This window comes from Sorex fumeus, unplaced genomic scaffold (genome assembly GCF_029834395.1).
Source record: "Sorex fumeus unplaced genomic scaffold, SorFum_2.1 ptg000037l, whole genome shotgun sequence".
Classification (NCBI taxonomy): Eukaryota; Metazoa; Chordata; class Mammalia; order Eulipotyphla; family Soricidae; genus Sorex; species Sorex fumeus.
In genome coordinates this window covers 71,668,038-71,685,611 of record NW_026606094.1, presented here as the reverse complement: position 1 = coordinate 71,685,611, position 17,574 = coordinate 71,668,038, and the positions used below count along the sequence as shown (strand labels likewise).

At 42.6% G+C, this 17,574-nt stretch overlaps 1 non-coding gene across 1 annotated transcript; it reads left to right on the top strand.

Moving 5' to 3' along the window:
* Window positions 1–1,867: 1,867 nt before the first annotated feature.
* On the top strand, window positions 1,868–1,991 carry LOC130027896 (small nucleolar RNA SNORA26). The gene has a single exon (XR_008793105.1). It is a non-coding gene; the product is annotated as a small nucleolar RNA SNORA26 (small nucleolar RNA).
* Window positions 1,992–17,574: the final 15,583 nt, after the last annotated feature.

The following is a 17,574-nucleotide window of genomic DNA, read 5'->3' as shown; positions in this document are numbered from 1 at the left end:
TGGGAAGGGGACCAATGCGGTCATTTCTGGAACTCGCCCTGGTACAAAAGCAGCTGACTTTATCCTGTATAAGCAGCTCTCCTGTTTACCAACGGTACTAATAATAACCAGCTTGGCATCTGTTCAAATCTCCCCAGCACCGCCAGCTCCTGGAGTGCAGACAGCTCTCTGCCTCCTCCTCCTTCCTGACCACGGGAGCACCTGCCCAGCGGAGTGTGCCCCAAGTGGGTGGGTAGAAGGATTCGTAGGGAAGTATGGTACCAGTCCCGGAGGGTGAAGGAAGCATAACTCTTCCTGTAACCCAGGCATTTCTCTGTCAAACCACCATTCACATACCTCCACCAGCTGTTTAGAGGAGAATGTCCTCTGCTGTAGGGCTGGAGTGATAGCACAGCAGCAGGGCATTTGCCTTGCATGCAGCTGGCCTGGCCGAGCCAGGTTCGATTCCTCCGCTCCTCTCAGGGAGCCCTGCAAGTTACCAAGAGTATCTCGCCCGCACAGCAAAGCCTGGCAAGCTACCCGTGATGTATTCAATATGTCAAAACACAGTAACAAGAAGTCTCACAATAGAGACGTTACTGGGCCCACTCGAGCAAATCAATGATCAACGGGAAGACATTGCTCTGCTGTCAGCACCAGTGCTGGCCTGAACTTGGGGTACCGCCTGGGTCCTGCAGCCTACAGTTTTCATTTTGAATTTGTAAGGCTTTTAAAGGACTGATGACCTTTCCAAAGCTATTACATCTGGAAAACGAAGTTAGTGGCTTTGAGGATGAAGCAAAGAAAATTACCTCCCTCCTCCAAATAAAATGGATTAATGGCACCAATGTCCTTTGAAAATAAATGTTCGATTTAGAAGTAATTTCTCCTCTATTATGAGTTATTGTGACTTATTTCCTAACTGCTATCAGCAATGTGAAGGGAAGAGCAAGGTTTCAGATGGGCTGGATGGGAGGAAGAACAAGCCAGTTTATAGAATGGGGAGCAGGCTACAAGGAAGGAGAGGTGGCGGGGATGTCTGTGTGTTAGCAGGAAACCAAGCATTCTGGGTGGAGGGAAAGAGTGAAGAGAAGGCAGCCGGAGACATAAGACAAGACACAAAGTGAAGTAGGATAGCAATTTGGAAGTCTTGTTGCCTTTTTGCTGAACAATAAGAACAGCATAATTACAAGTCAACTCCTGGACGGCTTTGAGCATTTATGAGCTGCCAATGTTTTGCTTGCAGAATGAACACAAAGTAATTTGATAAACACCCACCATCCACCCCAGGGGAATGGACTCAACTTTATGCTCATTGCCCGTTGCTTCCTGACAGGAGCTCTCCATTCTATAAGAAAGTTCTAGACTCTACTTTGTGGTCTTCCACTTTCCTTGGCAAGAGCTGCATCTCCCTTAAAGCTATCCTCAGCACACAGTGACTCAGAGTGAACCCACCTCTTGTAATTTTGTTTGCTACTAGAAGAAAATTTTGGTACTTATTACCTTGTAATAATCAATGCATTTGCATTTATATTTTAAAATAAATAACCTTTTGCATTAAAATGAGTATGTGAAGGATGGGAATTAGACTGTTAATGATAGACACACGGTGTAGATAGATAGTATATGCAAATGTCCATTTATAGTATTGAACACCTAATAACATCTAATAATGCTATAAACCCAATGTCACTTAGGTAAAAATTGTAAAAGAAAAGTAGAAAAGTATCTCAGCCAGAAATACGAGATAGCATAAGTTTTTATATTAGGGAAAGCTTTCAATGCAGTGATAATAAATGAAATAGATATTTTGTAAAAAAGATAGTTTATGCTTGATTGATTATAAAAACTAGAAAACATCAGAAGCCAGGAATCTCCCCCCTTTCCTGTGCCCTCTTAAGGCTGACTTGGTGCTTTCAGAGGCTAACACAGAAGGGTAAAGTAAATATCTCCATAAAGTCAGAGAGGAGACAGTACAAACTCCTCCTTGGTTCCTGTCTGGAGTCATCACTGCCCACTGCCCCCCCCCCCCCACAAAAACAAACAGCAACAACAAAAAAGAATCCAGGAATCAGAAAATAAATCACATAGACACTTAGATCTTGGAATTCTTCCTGTCAAACATTTTACTCTCTATATTTTTCACATTTATCTAATACTATGGGCATATGCAAATTGTTTAATGTTTGCAAATTAATTACAGCTTTAATAATTAACAAAATACTGAAAATACAAAGATTAATTTTAAAATGTGGGCCAGGGTGCTGGGGAGCTGGCACAGGGCCAGGGTGCATCCTCCCAGCTCCTTTCCCACACACACAGTCCCAGCTTGGTTCCCAGCACTGACCCTCCGTTTCCACACAGCCACCTGTGTAGGCCTGGAACGCCCTCGTCCCCAGCATATCCAGGGAGCTCGGGTCTGTTCCTGAACCAGAGGGCCTGAGTACTTGACCTCTGACCTGCTTGGCAGAGTGCTGCAGGGAGTGACCCCAAGGCCTCTGGGCCCCCTCAATGCTGCTCTCTGTAAAATGTGAGTTAAGAAAATACAGGTTACTTGAATCCTTATTACAGTACTTCTAATACATGGAAATAATAACTCCATATATTTTGACTTGTTTCTTTATACTATTTCCCCAAATATCTTTTTTTATGAAAATAAGAACAAGTTGTCAGATTCTGATAGCAATAAAGAGAGGTGATAATTGCCCTTTGATAGTTTATTATGTTTCCCATATTTAAATTTTTTCAGAACCATTTAACCTACGTTTTAAAGATCAGAATATCATTATTCAAATTTCTCCTTCTCCTTTTCCTTCTCTTGCTCCTCCTCCCTCCTTTATCCTCCCTCCTCCTCCCTCCTCCCCTCCCCCCTCCTTCTCTTCTCCCCTCCTCCCTCCTCCTCTTTCTCCCTCTCCCCATGCTTTAGTCCCTCTCCTCCCTCCCTCTCCTCCTCCTCCTCTTCCTCCTCCTCCATCTCCACTCCTCCTTCTTCTCCTCTTCCTCCTCTTCCTCCTCCTCTTCCTCCTCTTCTACTGCCTCCTCTGCCTCCTCTTTATCATCAAAACCCCATCACCAATAGGAATTTCCCTCCACCAAAGTCCCCAGTCTGGGCTTCACTTCAAGGCCCCCTGACACAGGAAGAACCATGATGTTCCAATCCCTTAATATGAATAAGAAACATTACTATAATGACAAAGGTTGCATAATTTTAAATCTTATGGTAATGCTCTTACCATCACTGTCACTGTCACTGTCTCCCCGTTGTTCATCAATTTGCTGAGTGGGCCTAGTAACGTCTCCATTGTGACACTTATTACTGTGTTTGGCATATTAAATACATCACAGGTAGCTTGCCAGGCTTTGCTGTGCGGGTGAGATACTCTTGGTAGCTTGCCGGGCTATCTGAGAGAGGCGTAGGAATCAAAACTCGGTCGGCTGCGTGCAAGGCAAACATCCTACCCACTGTGCTAGCACAGCAGGTAGGGCATTTGCCTTCCACCTGGCTGACCCAGGTTCAATTCCCAGAATCCCATATTGCATATGGTCCCCTGAGCATCACCAGGAGTAATTCTTGAGTGCATGAACCATGAGTGACCTTGGGTGTCAGGATGGCCAAGTGGTCTAGGGCGCCAGACTCAAGCTCTTACCATAAGATTTAAAATTAATCTTATGGTAATGCTCTCGGGCTGGGGCGATAGCACAACAAGTAAGGCGTTTACCTTGCATGCAGCCGACCACGTTTTGATTCCTCTGTTCCTCTCAGAGAGCCCAGCAAGCTGCCTAGAGTATCTTGCCTGCAGGGCAAAGCCTGGCAAGTTATCCATGACATATTTGATATGCCAAACACAGTAACAACAAATCTCACAATGGAGATGTTACTGGGCCCACTCAAGCAAATTGATGAACAATGGGAGGACAGTGCTACAGTGCTACATGGTAATGCTCTTAACTAAGAAAAGGTAAAGCAAGTTATATCCTGAGAATATGTTAGGGGAGTCATGACCCAACAGAACATGGATGGAACAAAACATCACATGGATCTGGATTACTTTTACAATTGGTGAATAAACTTTCCAGAATTGTCCTTTCACTAGGACAATTACAGACGTGAAAAATCTATTCATGGTACTGGGAAGTCTCTAAACCTAACCGATTTCTGCATTTATTCTACCACTGTGACCCGTGGGTAACCTGTGGGAAGCAGCTTGGGTTGCCTTAGTGGGGACAGCTTTCTGACTGTAAACAGCAATATTTTATGTTCCCGTGAAATTGCCTCAAATAACCGCTTTGTTGTCACAAGGCGGGCAACTCTGGCCCTCTCTGTTGTTGCTTTTCATGTAAGCCTCTACTGTGCTGTCCCTCTGTGATATGGACTTGGCTAAGACATATGGCCAATAGAGCAGGGCTCTCTAATCTGCAGGGATTTTCCTTCCCCACCCTCACCCCAAATCAGTGAATTATTAGGAACACATATATAAATTGCTCCTAGTATAGCAAACTGAACAACTTTGTTTCGGCTGTCTACCCCAGGAGGTAACCTGGTAACAGAATGAAGAGTTCCTCTTTCAGATTTAGATGGTCTGGATCAACCAGAGTAGGTCTGAGTGTGGCCCATAAGAAAGTGGCAATAGATGGTGATTTTTCTTTTTGTCCCGTGGTTATTTCTGTCAAGGGTCATGTAAACCTATCTTCATATAATCCCAAATCTGAAACAAGATTTTGGGATTTTAGCAGTATTTCACTCCCTCTGACTATGGTACAGGAGCAGAGTCACTGAGAAGTGGAATGACTGTGTGTCTGAGCCCTATCTGCTCAGCATGTTCCTAGTTCCTGCACGGATGTCAGTACCAACATGTTGGAGAGGGGCACCGTGAACCAGACTCAGGATGTTGTTATGAGATTTCAAACCTGGTTTCTCAGTTTTTGTGAGGTGGGTAGGTTATTTTCCTTGCCCGTAAATTGGCTTGTTCTTTGGGAGTGCTTATGATTGACCTTCCACAACAACCCAAGCCCTAGTGCCAGGGGCAACATCCTCAGCTTTTGGTACCAATGCCAGGAATTCTCTTCAGTAGAATAAGGGCACTAATGAAACCATGTTACCCAGGGCTTCCTGCCAAGTACAGGGTACAACCCTAGAATAATATCACCAGTAAGAAAACCATTCTTTTTCTTTTTTTTTTCTTTTAGAAACCTGTCAAGTAAATCTGTGTTTCTATGTTCAGTGAAGACAACTTAAAAGTAAAAACTAGTGCTGGAAGTTATACAATTGTTTCTCCTAATATTCTGAAAAATTTCTATAATTAACCAAACATACATATTTCAGAAAGACTGTCTTCTATTTAGTTCTTTCATAAAAATTATTTTTGCTTAGTATTTATAATTTAATTTTCATAGCATTGTCCTTTTCCCTTAGTTTCTAAAAACATGAACAGAATTAATCCCCTTAACTATGCAATTTACAATGTAGAAAAAAACTTATTCTAGAACTAGTGCATTAACTATCTGTGTTCTTAAGGTGAAAGAATTTTATGATCCATCCATTTATTTTCTATAACTCAACTGAACATTGTGTGGGATTGTGTTCTGTTCAGGCAGTCATTTAAACTTTTTTAACTTTAGGGGAATTATCGAAACTTCTGTCCCTCAAGCAGGAAATCTCTGTGTAGAGTTCTGTTTCAATGTTGGTTGTTCCTGAACTGTCAAAAAATAGACTTTTGTGGCCTAAAAATAAACATAATAAGTTCTCTTATTCAAAAATGGCAGAACAGATTTCATACAACTGTTCTCCTAAGTTTACTGCATGACAGTAGTTTGGGAAATTTTAACACTCAGAATAATTCCATGGAAACTTCTGAGCATGAAAACAAGGGCCAGAGCAGAAAGTACATCCTTTCCTTCCTTGTGTGAAGAGAGATAAAATAGCATTTGCTCTGTGTGCTGGCAAAGAGGGAATTAATATACAAAGTGTTTCCATATAGGACCAAAAGCAAAAAGCAAAATAATAAAATAAAATAAATCCCCTTAGGAATGTTAAGACAATTTGTTTGCAAAGTTTGCCTTGGTTATTCCCCAAGTTTATCAAGATGTTCTTCTGTCTTGTTATTGTGGTTCAGTTTATGAGACCATTGTTCATTAAGAGAGTTCTAATTATTGTTCTACAAGTATTATTTAAAGAAAGGAATTCACTTAAAGAAAAAAATCAGGAAATACTTACATGGGGGCTAGAGAGATAGTACAGGAGGTAGGACATTCGCCTTAATGTGGCTAATTTGGGTTAGATCCAAGCATCTCTATGGAGCCAAGAAAGATCCCCATATTAGAAGTAAGCCCTGAACACTGCCAGGTGTGGCCCCAAATTCAACATCCATCCAATCCTCCCTGACCCCCCCAAAAGAGAAAGCCTTATTTAAAATTCAGTATAAAAAACACTGAATTTTAAATAAGGCTTTAATGCTTATTTAACCTCTGGACCTCAGAAAAATGCTGACTTAATGTGCAATGCAAATCTTCAAGAAACTTCTAGAGAATGACTATTGTTTGAAACTCCATTTTCTAGAAACATTATGAACTAATCACTTATCACTTAATCACTCAATCCCCGTTATTCATCGATTTATTCAGTCAATGAACTCCACATTGGAACCCATGGCCTGGAATGGAACGAACAGGGTGACAGACTGTCTGAGTTCATCATGTCAACCAAAACCTTCCATGGTAACTCACAATTCCAAAAGGCTGAATCTAAACGTTGGACATGGGAGTCTCCCGATGGATGGTTCCACAATGAAATAGACCACATCATATTCAATCGGCAGTTTTGCCTAACCAATGTTGCTGTTGTCCCAAAATTCCAAACGGGATCAGATCACCATCTTCTTCGTGCAAAATTCTACCTCACAGAAAAAGGAGAAAAGAATACAAGGTTTAAGAAGAGGACTCCCAGAACAACCACCAACTGGGAGCTCTTTGGCTCTATTGCGACAACATGGGAAGATGCCGTCATTGACAACATTGATGAGGAATACGATCGAATGATTCAGCACCTCCATGATTGTGCAAAGAATGCCAAGAGAGAGGTAAAGGTAAAGGTAAAGGCCCTCCCGTTGATCGTCGATTTGCTCGAGCGGGCCCAGTAACGTCTCCATTGGAGACTTTGTTGTTACTGTGTCTGGCATATCGAATACTCTCGGTAGCTTGCCGGGCTCTCCAAGAGGGGCGGAGGAATCGAACTCGGGTCGGCCATGTTGGCCGCTTGTAAGGCGAACGCCCTACCCGCTGTGCTATCGCTCCAGCCAAGAGAGAGATAACCACAAAAAAACGTCTTTCTTCGAACACTCTTGAACTTATTTGCCAACGTGGCTTGGCACATGCCTCAGGCAACCACAAGCGAACATCCGAACTGGCAAAACAGTGCAGAGAAGCCATCAAGGATGACCTCAAAAACAGGAGAGCAGCAGTACTGGTAGATGCAGCAGAAGCTGGGAAAAACATTCATAATGCCCGCCTGTCCTTCACCAACTACAAAACCAAGATGACTGCCCTCCAACATCATGATGGATCTATCACATCTTCCAGAAGGGCAATGGAGAAGATTATTCATGACTTCTACTCAGATCTCTTTAATAACCACATCCACTTGCCCACATACCACATACCACATGATGGATATGTCGTTCCCAATGTTCTCCCTTCAGAAATCCAACATGCCATCTCGTCGGTAAAGAAACAAAGAGCACCTGGCCCAGACAAGATCAGACCTGAACACCTGAAGAACTTACCATCAGTACTCATCAATACATTGGCTCAACTCTTCACACAATACCTGTCTGAATGCAAGGTTCCATCCCAATGGAAAACCAGCAGGACTGTACTACTATACAAGAAAGGAGACATCCACGACATTGGCAACTATCGCCCAATCTGCCTATTGTCTGTCATCTACAAACTATTCACTCGAGTCATCCTGAATAGGATTAGCAGAACACTAGATGAAGGACAACCATGTGAACAAGCTGGATTCCGAAAAGGATTCAGTACCATCGACCATATCCACACAATAACCAAGCTCATTGAGGTATCTCGGGAGTTCAAGATGCCTCTCTGTCTAACTTTCATTGATTTAAAGAAGGCCTTTGATTCTGTTGAGATGGAAGTGGTCATGGAAGCCCTAGCCAATCAGGGCGTACAAACTCAATACATCAGGATCCTTCGTGAGCTCTATTGCGGATTCACTACCAAGATCTCACCATTCTACAAAGAAGTAATCATCCATATCAAGAGAGGGGTTCGGCAGGGTGATACCATTTCACCAAAACTCTTCAGTGCCACCCTCGAGAACATCATGCGACGACTGGAATGGGAAAACATGGGAGTGAAGATAGATGGTCGGCAACTATACCACCTCCGCTTTGCTGATGACATCATTCTAATAACACCAAACATCAGCCAAGCGGCACAAATGCTGAACGACTTTGACTGTGAATGTGGAAAGGTCGGACTACAGCTGAATCTTACGAAGACAATGTTTATGAGAAACAGCCCTGTTCCTGACGCTCCATTCGCTCTCAACGGAACCACCATCTCCGAATGCAACAGTTATATATACCTAGGTCGAGAAATCAACATGATGAATGACCTGGCACCTGAGTTGCGCAGGAGGAAGAGAGCGGCTTGGAATGCCTTCAAGAACATTGAAGAAATAACTAAAAGGACAAAGAACCTCCAGCTACGAGCACATCTCTTTGATTCCACTATTCTTCCTGCATTAACATATGCCTCAGAGACCTGGACCCTACGAAAACAGGATGAGAACGCTATTCGGGTCTCTCAAAGAGGAATTGAAAGAACTATGCTTGGAATATCACGATTCACTCAAATGAGAGATAGAATCCGGAGTTCTGATCTTCGTCAACGCTCAAGAATCAGGGAAGCTGTCTCATTTGCCAAGACATCAAAAATCAGATGGGCTGGACACGTAATGAGGTTTACAGACAACCGCTGGACTAGAGCCATTACTGATTGGATTCCACGGGACATCAAAAGATCACGTGGACGCCCACCTATAAGATGGTCAGACTTCATCGTCAAGACCCTAAATGATCGGTTTGAAGCTCTGCATGTTCCTAGAACGAACAGATACCATTGGGCTACGCTAGCACACAACCGGGATGAATGGAGACGTTACTGGCACCCGCTCGAATAAATGGATGAATAACGGGGATTAAGTGATTAAGTGATTATGAACTAAACATCCTAAAAAAATGTTGTTCACAAAATACTTACACTTCCTGGATAAAGTATAATTTAAAGTACAAGACTGTGCAAATTTGGGGAAATAACAAGAACAAAATTATCAAAAAACTAGATCAGTTCGTGCTGCTGTCGCATCTGAACTGAGAGCATTTTTTAATTCCTGGAAACTTTTGCCTGAGTGTCAAAGGCTAAAACCGAGAAGCCTGCATCAAACTTGGATTCTCAAATGTTCACTCCCTAAGGTGAAAAAGGGGGGTCAGGAAAAATAATCTGTTCATGAAAAGGGAGAGGATGTGAAGTATTTTTATCTTGAATTGCGCTATTTGTGTGAAGAAGCCTCACACTGTTCCTCATGATTATAGATTCCAGATCTTCCACAACTAACAATGGGGTTCTGGCACAATTAGCCCATCATAAGTCGAAAATCTTGTAAGCTAAATGCATTATTACATTTAACTTTACTCAATGTCATGAGTTACTTAGCCCAGCCTACCTTAAACACGTTGATAACAGCAAACTGCAGAGTACAGGTTGTTTGTCTGGTGGTCACATGGTTGACGGGCTGTGTTTGCTGACACTAACCAATATAATAAGAGAGTATTGTGCCACAAATTCTAGCTCAGGAAAAGGTACAAACTCCAATTTCAGGGTGCATTTTTTACTGACTGTGTATCACTATCACACCAGCAGAGGGCTGGAAAATTGTCAGTCAAGTTCTCCTAAGTGAGGAACCATACTGTGCTGGTTCTTTTTCCCCCCTAAGAAACCCCAAAGTAAGAAATTAATACAGATTCTGATGCTCACGTGTTCTTGGAGCAAGAAAGGAAACTTTTTTGAGAGAGCTTATTCACTACCTCAGTCTTTCAGTTATTCCTCATGTAAAACCCTCGAGTTCAAAATGCCAAATATAGCAAATGCAAAACATAAACAAGCATCAACCATTTGCAAAATCAACATTAGAATTTTATCCCCGGTGATTTCAGGCAACAAAATTGTTGGCTATAAAAATATAAAATGAAAGCATTTTAATTATTTTATAAAGGAAAGAGGGAGTAAGAAATATGAGTAACAAATTGAATAAGAAGCAGTCTCATCAGTATTAACTCAATATTCACAGTGCTTCTCTGTGCTAGAAGCTGTTTAATTGGTACTTCTATTTTGTGGATAAAAACGCTGAGCCTAGAGGTTAAGCATCTCTTCTCTGAGTCACATAGAGTAGATAATCCAGGCAGCATGACTCCAGAACTGAATACTCAACTACTATGTGACTGAGGACTAGGAAATGGTGTGATCTGAAATACTCTACAGGAAGTGTAGGAAATACTTTACGTGCACCATTTCCTACAAGCTAGACTTGAAGGCTCAGCCTGATTGTGTTTCCTCCTTGCCCTGCTTACGCATTTTGAGGACTCAGGGAGTTGTTATGGGTATGACCGCTTTGATTTTCAAATCTACATTTCTTAGCAAGTAGACTGAAATACCACCCTGTGTACTTAACAGTGTATATTTCAATTCACAAAATACTTGTCACTAAATGGCAGCATGGCAGAGTCAGGCTATAACTTTATGTGGAAAACCGTTGTGTTGCGTCAGCAATCCCATGGGATGTTATGATTGCAAAACCACTTTGTCAGTGGTATCATCTCAGAGTCAACACCCGCTGATTTTACCTGTCCAACATCTGTTTCTTTTTGGTTTAAGCAGATCAGGTTTTATTTTAGGAAGTTATCCTACTGGGTATAGGAATCTTCGAACTGTCATTCAAGGATGAGGGAAGGCAATGTTTGAAGGGATGATATCGGATCATTTTCAGCCCCAGAGTGTAAGGAGAAGGGCAGAGAAGGAAGGAAATTGAGGGGAGAAGAGAGAGATTGGAAGCAATGAGGAGCAGGGGTCAAAGGGTCCCAAGTACTAGAGTAGTGTAAAGGAGTGATATAGCTGAATATCCAAAGCATGGAGTAAATAGCACTGAAAACAAGAGGCCCAAACTTTAACAATCAAACTTGGAAAGGTGCGTATCAAAGTGGCAGGCTGCGGTTGGGGGTAGGTGTGAGGGAACCTGGGAACCCCGGTGGCGGGAAGATGACACTGGTGGTGGTTTGAATCTAGTATGTCTAAAATCCAACATTGAATCCAACTTTATAAAAAATGGGGATTGTCACTGTGCTCCAGTTGTTCATCGATTTGCTCGAGCAAGCACCAGTAATGTCACCATTGTGAGACTTGTTGTTACTGATTTTGGCATATTGAATACGCCACAAGTAGTTTGCCAGTCTCTGCTGTGTGGGGGGAAAACTCTCAGTAGCTTCCAAGGCTCTCTGAGAGGGACGGAGTAATTGAAGCCTGGTCGGCTGCATGCAAGGCAAACAACCTACCTGCTGTGCTATCACTTGAGCTGGAGCGATAGCACAGCCATAGGGCTTTGCCTTGTGCACAGCTAACTTGGCCAAGCCAGGTTCAATTCCTCTGCCCCTCTCAGAGAGCCCGGCAAGCTACCAAGAGTATCTTGCTCGCACAGCAAAGCCTGGCAAGCTACCCGTAACGTATTCAATATGCCAAACACAGTAACAAGTCTGACGATGGAGATGTTACCTGGCCTGCTCGAACAAATCCATGAACAATGGGAGGACTATGATATATGTGTATATATACACATATATCATGGTCCTCCCTCAAGTTGCTCCAGAAAGCCAATAAACCAGATAGAACCTGTTACCAGGGATTTAAATTCAGAGAGAAGAGTCTAATAATGGATGAGACTCTTCATGGATGTCTATGGATTCTTTGAGATTCTATGAGATTCCATAGTGGATGGCAACATCGCTAAACTGGTTTCCTGAAGAGTTTATGTACCCTGGATCCTTATAGGCACCTTGATTTCTGTATTTTCTGAAGTCATAACTTTTCCTAAGAGTTTTGTGACCCACTCCACATGTTTTCAAGAATTTTCTTTATTAATTTAGCATTGATGGATTTTGTTGCTGATCAAAAAAAGGACAATATATTGGTGGGAATCATTTATTACTTTCCTCTTTATGTTATACATTACAAAACAATTACATGCTAGACGTCCTTCAAGACGAGGTGAACCCAGGGAGGTACCTTGGTGCCAAGTTTAAGGTGGCACTCACTCTTTAGTTTATGAAAGTGCAGGGTAAGCACCTAGGGAAAGACATTCCTGAAAGCCTTAGTAAGCACTTAACTCTGCATTAAAGTGAACAATCCTACAACATGTGCATCAAAGACGAATAACACAATGTTCTGAAGCCTCCATAAAACGTCCTCACTTTGAGTTTGTTCAGCAATTGTTCCTTGGAGCATTAGGAGTACACTCTTCTGAATAGATTTCTCATATGAGAATCATGGGTTTTTTTAAAGAAAGAAATTTATTATGGGGGCTAGAGAGATAGTACAATGGGGAAGACACTTGCTTTGCATGACCAGGGTCTGATACCTGGCCCCCCATATGGCCTCCCAAGCCCCTCCTGTAGTAATCCTGGAACACAGAGCCAGGAGTAAATCCTGAACACAACCAGGTGTGGCCTCCAAACAAAAATAAACAAATAAAACAAAGGTTTATTATATTCATTAGGAAGTTCTCTAAGAAGTGTGGTTCTTAATCCTGAGTGCCAGGGGAACCATCCAGCAAAGTCTTATAAAACACTCAAATATTTAGATCTGTTTCATAAATTTTCATCTATTTGGTCTGAGAATGGCTCTGCAAATCATTTTCCCTAATGATACTATAGCACATCGGCATGGAGAACCACAACAGGCTGTGCTGTGTGGTCAAGACCTGCTGAATAAATTTACTGAGTCCCCTGTAGCAGAAACCCCAGGACAGCTGAAAAACCAATTTCCACAGAATAGAATTTTCATGACATAAAATTCAGCATTTGGTTCTTCTCTGACCTGCTCTGTGATTTTGGCAAATAGCTTAGTTTCCTCATAATGTAAATTTAGCCAAGACACTAACGTTTCCTGGGACTAAGTGAGTGTGGTTTTGTTACATTCAGAAACACATAAAATATTTAACATCATGTAGTTAGAGCTAAAAAAAAAAGTTAGGCATGGCAGAATTTCTCCCAAACCCTGTGCAAGACTGTGTTGTTTGGAGCACCCTGGAGTGGGGTAGGTGAGCCCAGTGTCCAAGTAAGCTCATCCAGAGACTCACAAATCTTGAAAGAGATCAACAAGTGGCAGTATTTCTCTTGGACCTTGCTCAAGGCTGATCATCAGGGCATCCCAGAGGGGAACAGGTGAGCCCAGTACCCGCCCAGAGTTCCAACAGCTGAAAACCTCTACACTTCACAATCACCACCATGCTCCTGGCCTGGACTAGCCTCATCCAGAAATGAATCCATTGAAAAACTCTAGTATGCATGCGTTGTGACTGAAATCTCCAGGTTTTCACAGAGTCATGGATGGGCTACCTTCTTCCATCTCTCTGTAACTCTGGAACCCCTGGCAGTCATGCACAGGCTCCAAAGCTGACACCCAGTTAAAATTTTACCTTCAGCTGTATCACATTGTTAAAAATTTTAGACATCTTGGAGTGCACGGTTGCATTTGCAGTCATGAAACATCTCAAACTTTACAACACTGATAAACCAGGAATAGCACACCAGAAAGGTTGTGATATAATGTAGAAGGCAACCAACCTCAATTAACAAAATATATACACAGAAAGCTTCATCTGGAACAACATCTTAGCGATCTCTTATACAAGGGCTTAAGGGCTCCTGGGTGAGACACAACAATCTTCACAAACTTTTTTCTATGGAAACCTTTTTTGATCATTCTTAAAGAAATCATTTATAACAAGCAATATAAAATTTAAATTATCGGTGGCCTGCTATGGGGATAGGCTTAAGAGTGGTTGGGATATTTGGAAATAATGGTGGTGGAAAGGTGCAGTGTTGGTGGGGCTGATGTTGGAATATTGAATATCTATCATTAAAGTGATGACTTAATAGTTATAAAACTGAAAAAAAACTCAGGCATCAGTTTCATCTCAGTCACCCCTATGTTTAAGTCAGGATCAGAGAGCCCTCCCTGATGAATCAAAATTTTTGTGTAATCCTGGCCACTTGGGGAGTAGAGTGTTCTTGCTGAGAAAGGTGTCCACTGGAGATGTGTGATTCTATCTGACTGAGGACTCTGAGAAAGAGTGAATATCCCTTGCTGGAGACATTTCATGGGAGAACCAGCCAGAAACTGGGCTCTTTCTGGCCCTCCGGCTGAAGACTGGCCACTCAGCTCCACATGTAAGGCAGGGAGTGAGAGTCATGGCAGCTATTGCTTTTGTTTTGCTGCTCTCTGTTTCTGCTTGCTCCCCACTCTGAATTCTTGGTTTTTATCTATTCATTTTAATTTCTGAGGCTGGGCCTTGAGATCCAAAAGGATGGAGACACAGACTCACTACTCTAAACCTTCAGCTGTATCACATTGTTAAAATTTTTAGACATCCTGGAGTGCACAGTTGCATTTGCAGTCATGCAACATCTCAAACTCTACAACACTGATTGTACTAGAGGGCTGGAGCGATAGCACAGTGGTAGGGCGTTCGCCTTACACGCGGCCAACATGGCTGACCCGAGTTCGATTCCTCCGCCCCTCTCGAAGAGCCCGGCAAGCTACCGAGAGTATTCGATATGCCAGACACAGTAACAACAAAGTCTCCAATGGAGACGTTACTGGGCCCGCTCGAGCAAATCGACGATCAACGGGAGGGCCTAGTTTAGAAATTTCCACCAGGGAAAACACACACCAGATATGTGTGTGTGTTTATGTGTAAATGTATATTCGTGAGCATGCCCTGGTTATTGGGCTGAGAGAAATGATAATGACAGTTATAACATCTGACATTTATTGAATGCATGACAAAACTCTAAATTCTGAGCTTTTTAAAAATAGCATTTAATTCACAATATGACCCTCCGAAATAAAAACTATCATCTCCCTATCAGAGCTGAAGAATCTCTACCTCAAAACCTCATGCAAAGCTCTCCCAGAACTCATGCTACGAATGCAGTGCCCAATCAGCTTCTGCTCCTCCTAGTTCTCAGACAGTTGCCTTGCCAACTATTTTCATTTTCTCTTTTGAAATGTTGCACCCCCACCCACATCCTTACTGTGGTGCTTGAGTGATACACGAGTTACAATTCTCTGCCCTGTGGAACCTGCAGAAGAGTTCGATGCAAAGGCACAGCATTGCAGATGCAGGGCCATAGCTAGAATGGCTTAGTTCTCACATGTGCTAAGCATGTGCTCTTCTACCTAACTATCTCCTCCGCCCACCTTGTCCATTCTTTAGGAAAGTATGGTTCAAGGGAGGTTTGGTTCACTGTGGTATGCTAGATCTGTGGTTAGAATTTAGAAAGGAGCAAACAGACCAAAAATTTTTCTTTGTTATTGGTGCAGAAGAAGGCACCATGTTTTATATTAGGTAGGGATGGCTGGAGAGAAGGAGAAAACAAGTTGGGGTAGAGGAGAGGGCCAGATTTGACAAAGTCCCTTTTGAGGGCAATTATGGAGTTTGAGGACACTTAGCTAAATAATTGGTTCTTGCATGCGTTCCATCAAAATTACCCAATCCTCTTTGCTCTTCAGTTGGGGTTGAATTCTCCAAGATTTGAACATGAACCTTGCTATCATGGGTGCATAAACATAGCATAACTTCTTTAGGCTTCATTTTCCTTAACAGTAAATACATAGGAGTGATTACATTGATGTTTTCTTTTTCAGGCTTAGGTAAAGATTCAAAGAATTTTATATACAAAAATCCTAGAAAAGAGACTAGTAGGTGATTAAGAACTACAAACTGAGATTAAACAGTTTTGGGCTCTGATTGCACAATGTGAATGAGAGCATCTGACTTCCATAAGTGTGGAATTCCTGTGGTCCCCTGAGCATCAGCAGGAATGATCCCTGAGCACAGAGCTAGGGTAAGCCCTGACCCACAGGTGTGGTTCTCATAAAAAAAAGAGAGAGCTCAGAATTTAAAGTGGGGATCCACACAAGGACAAGCAAATTCACCCCTGTGATGGGTATGAAAAGAGCAGAGCCTGCATCAAAATGAAGGCAGTGAGCACAGGCTTTGTGGAGCTGTGCTCTCTGGATCAAATCTGCCAGGACAGACACCAGCTAAGGGTCGCTGCAGGGACCGAGGCTAGGAGACTGGCAAAAGCTGAGAGAAAGCAATTCACATATGTACAGTGGCCAGATACAGCAAGTGAAAATACAGAACATCCCACTTAACTTGAAATTTAATAAATAACAAAGCAACTTTTGAAGTCTGAGAGTTAACTTAGCTATATCCCCCCTATGCCATGGACAATGTTTTATATAGCAGTCCCAAATGTAATGACAAATAAGAAGCTGTATGTAATGAGAATTATGAAACTGCCATGAAAATGTGAAGGGGGCTGAGAAACTAAAACTGAACCCCTAAACTAAACAAGAGAAGGGAAGGAGAAGCATTCCTTTATGAATCCATTTAACGGAGTTATGGGCCCACCAGCCCACCGGATTCCTGGGAGTGTACTGGGCCCGACAGGTTTATGGGAGCGCATGGGAGACGGCATCTGAAGGCTGCACCAAATGGGAGAGAGATACTGACACCGGCTATTTTCCCTTTGAGCGCCTAAAGGCCGTACCAGGTGGAAGACATGCATTAATTTTTCCCCCCAATTACCTCTGTAACTCCTGTTTTACTGATAAGAATGTACATAGTTTATAACCCACCTTTAGAGGATAGTTGGTCAGGATGGGAGATGTGTGCCGAAGGTAGATAAAGACCAAACAGATAACCTCTCAGTATCTGTATTGCAAACCATAATGCCCAAAAGTAGAGAGAGAGAAAGGGGAATATTGTCTTCCATGGAGGCAGTGGGAGGGTGGGAAAGGGGAGGTGTACTGGGGATATTGGTGGTGGGGTATGTGCTCTGGTGGAGGGATGGGTATTTGATCATTGTGTGATTGTGACTCAGACATGAAAGCTTGTAACTATATCTCACGGGGCTCTGAGTTTCTTTCTCTTCTGACTTGGGGTCCTCAGTGCTGAGCTTTTAATAAACTCACTATCCTATCCTGAGCTGTTTCTCTCCGTTCATTTGCGGCTCACGCCAGCACAACATTTAAATTCACCTGGAATTCAAATTTGACTGGGCAGTCTGGATTTCTCATCCATTTTATCTCTTCATGTTGGCAGTGGTGACCAGGTTTTAATAACTGGAAAGAGGCAGGTACAGAAGGGACAGTGAGCCTGACAGGGAGGCAGGCAGAATTCGGGTCTCAAAGATCTCCTGCCACCTCTAGGGATTTGGTTCTCTTCTGAAATTA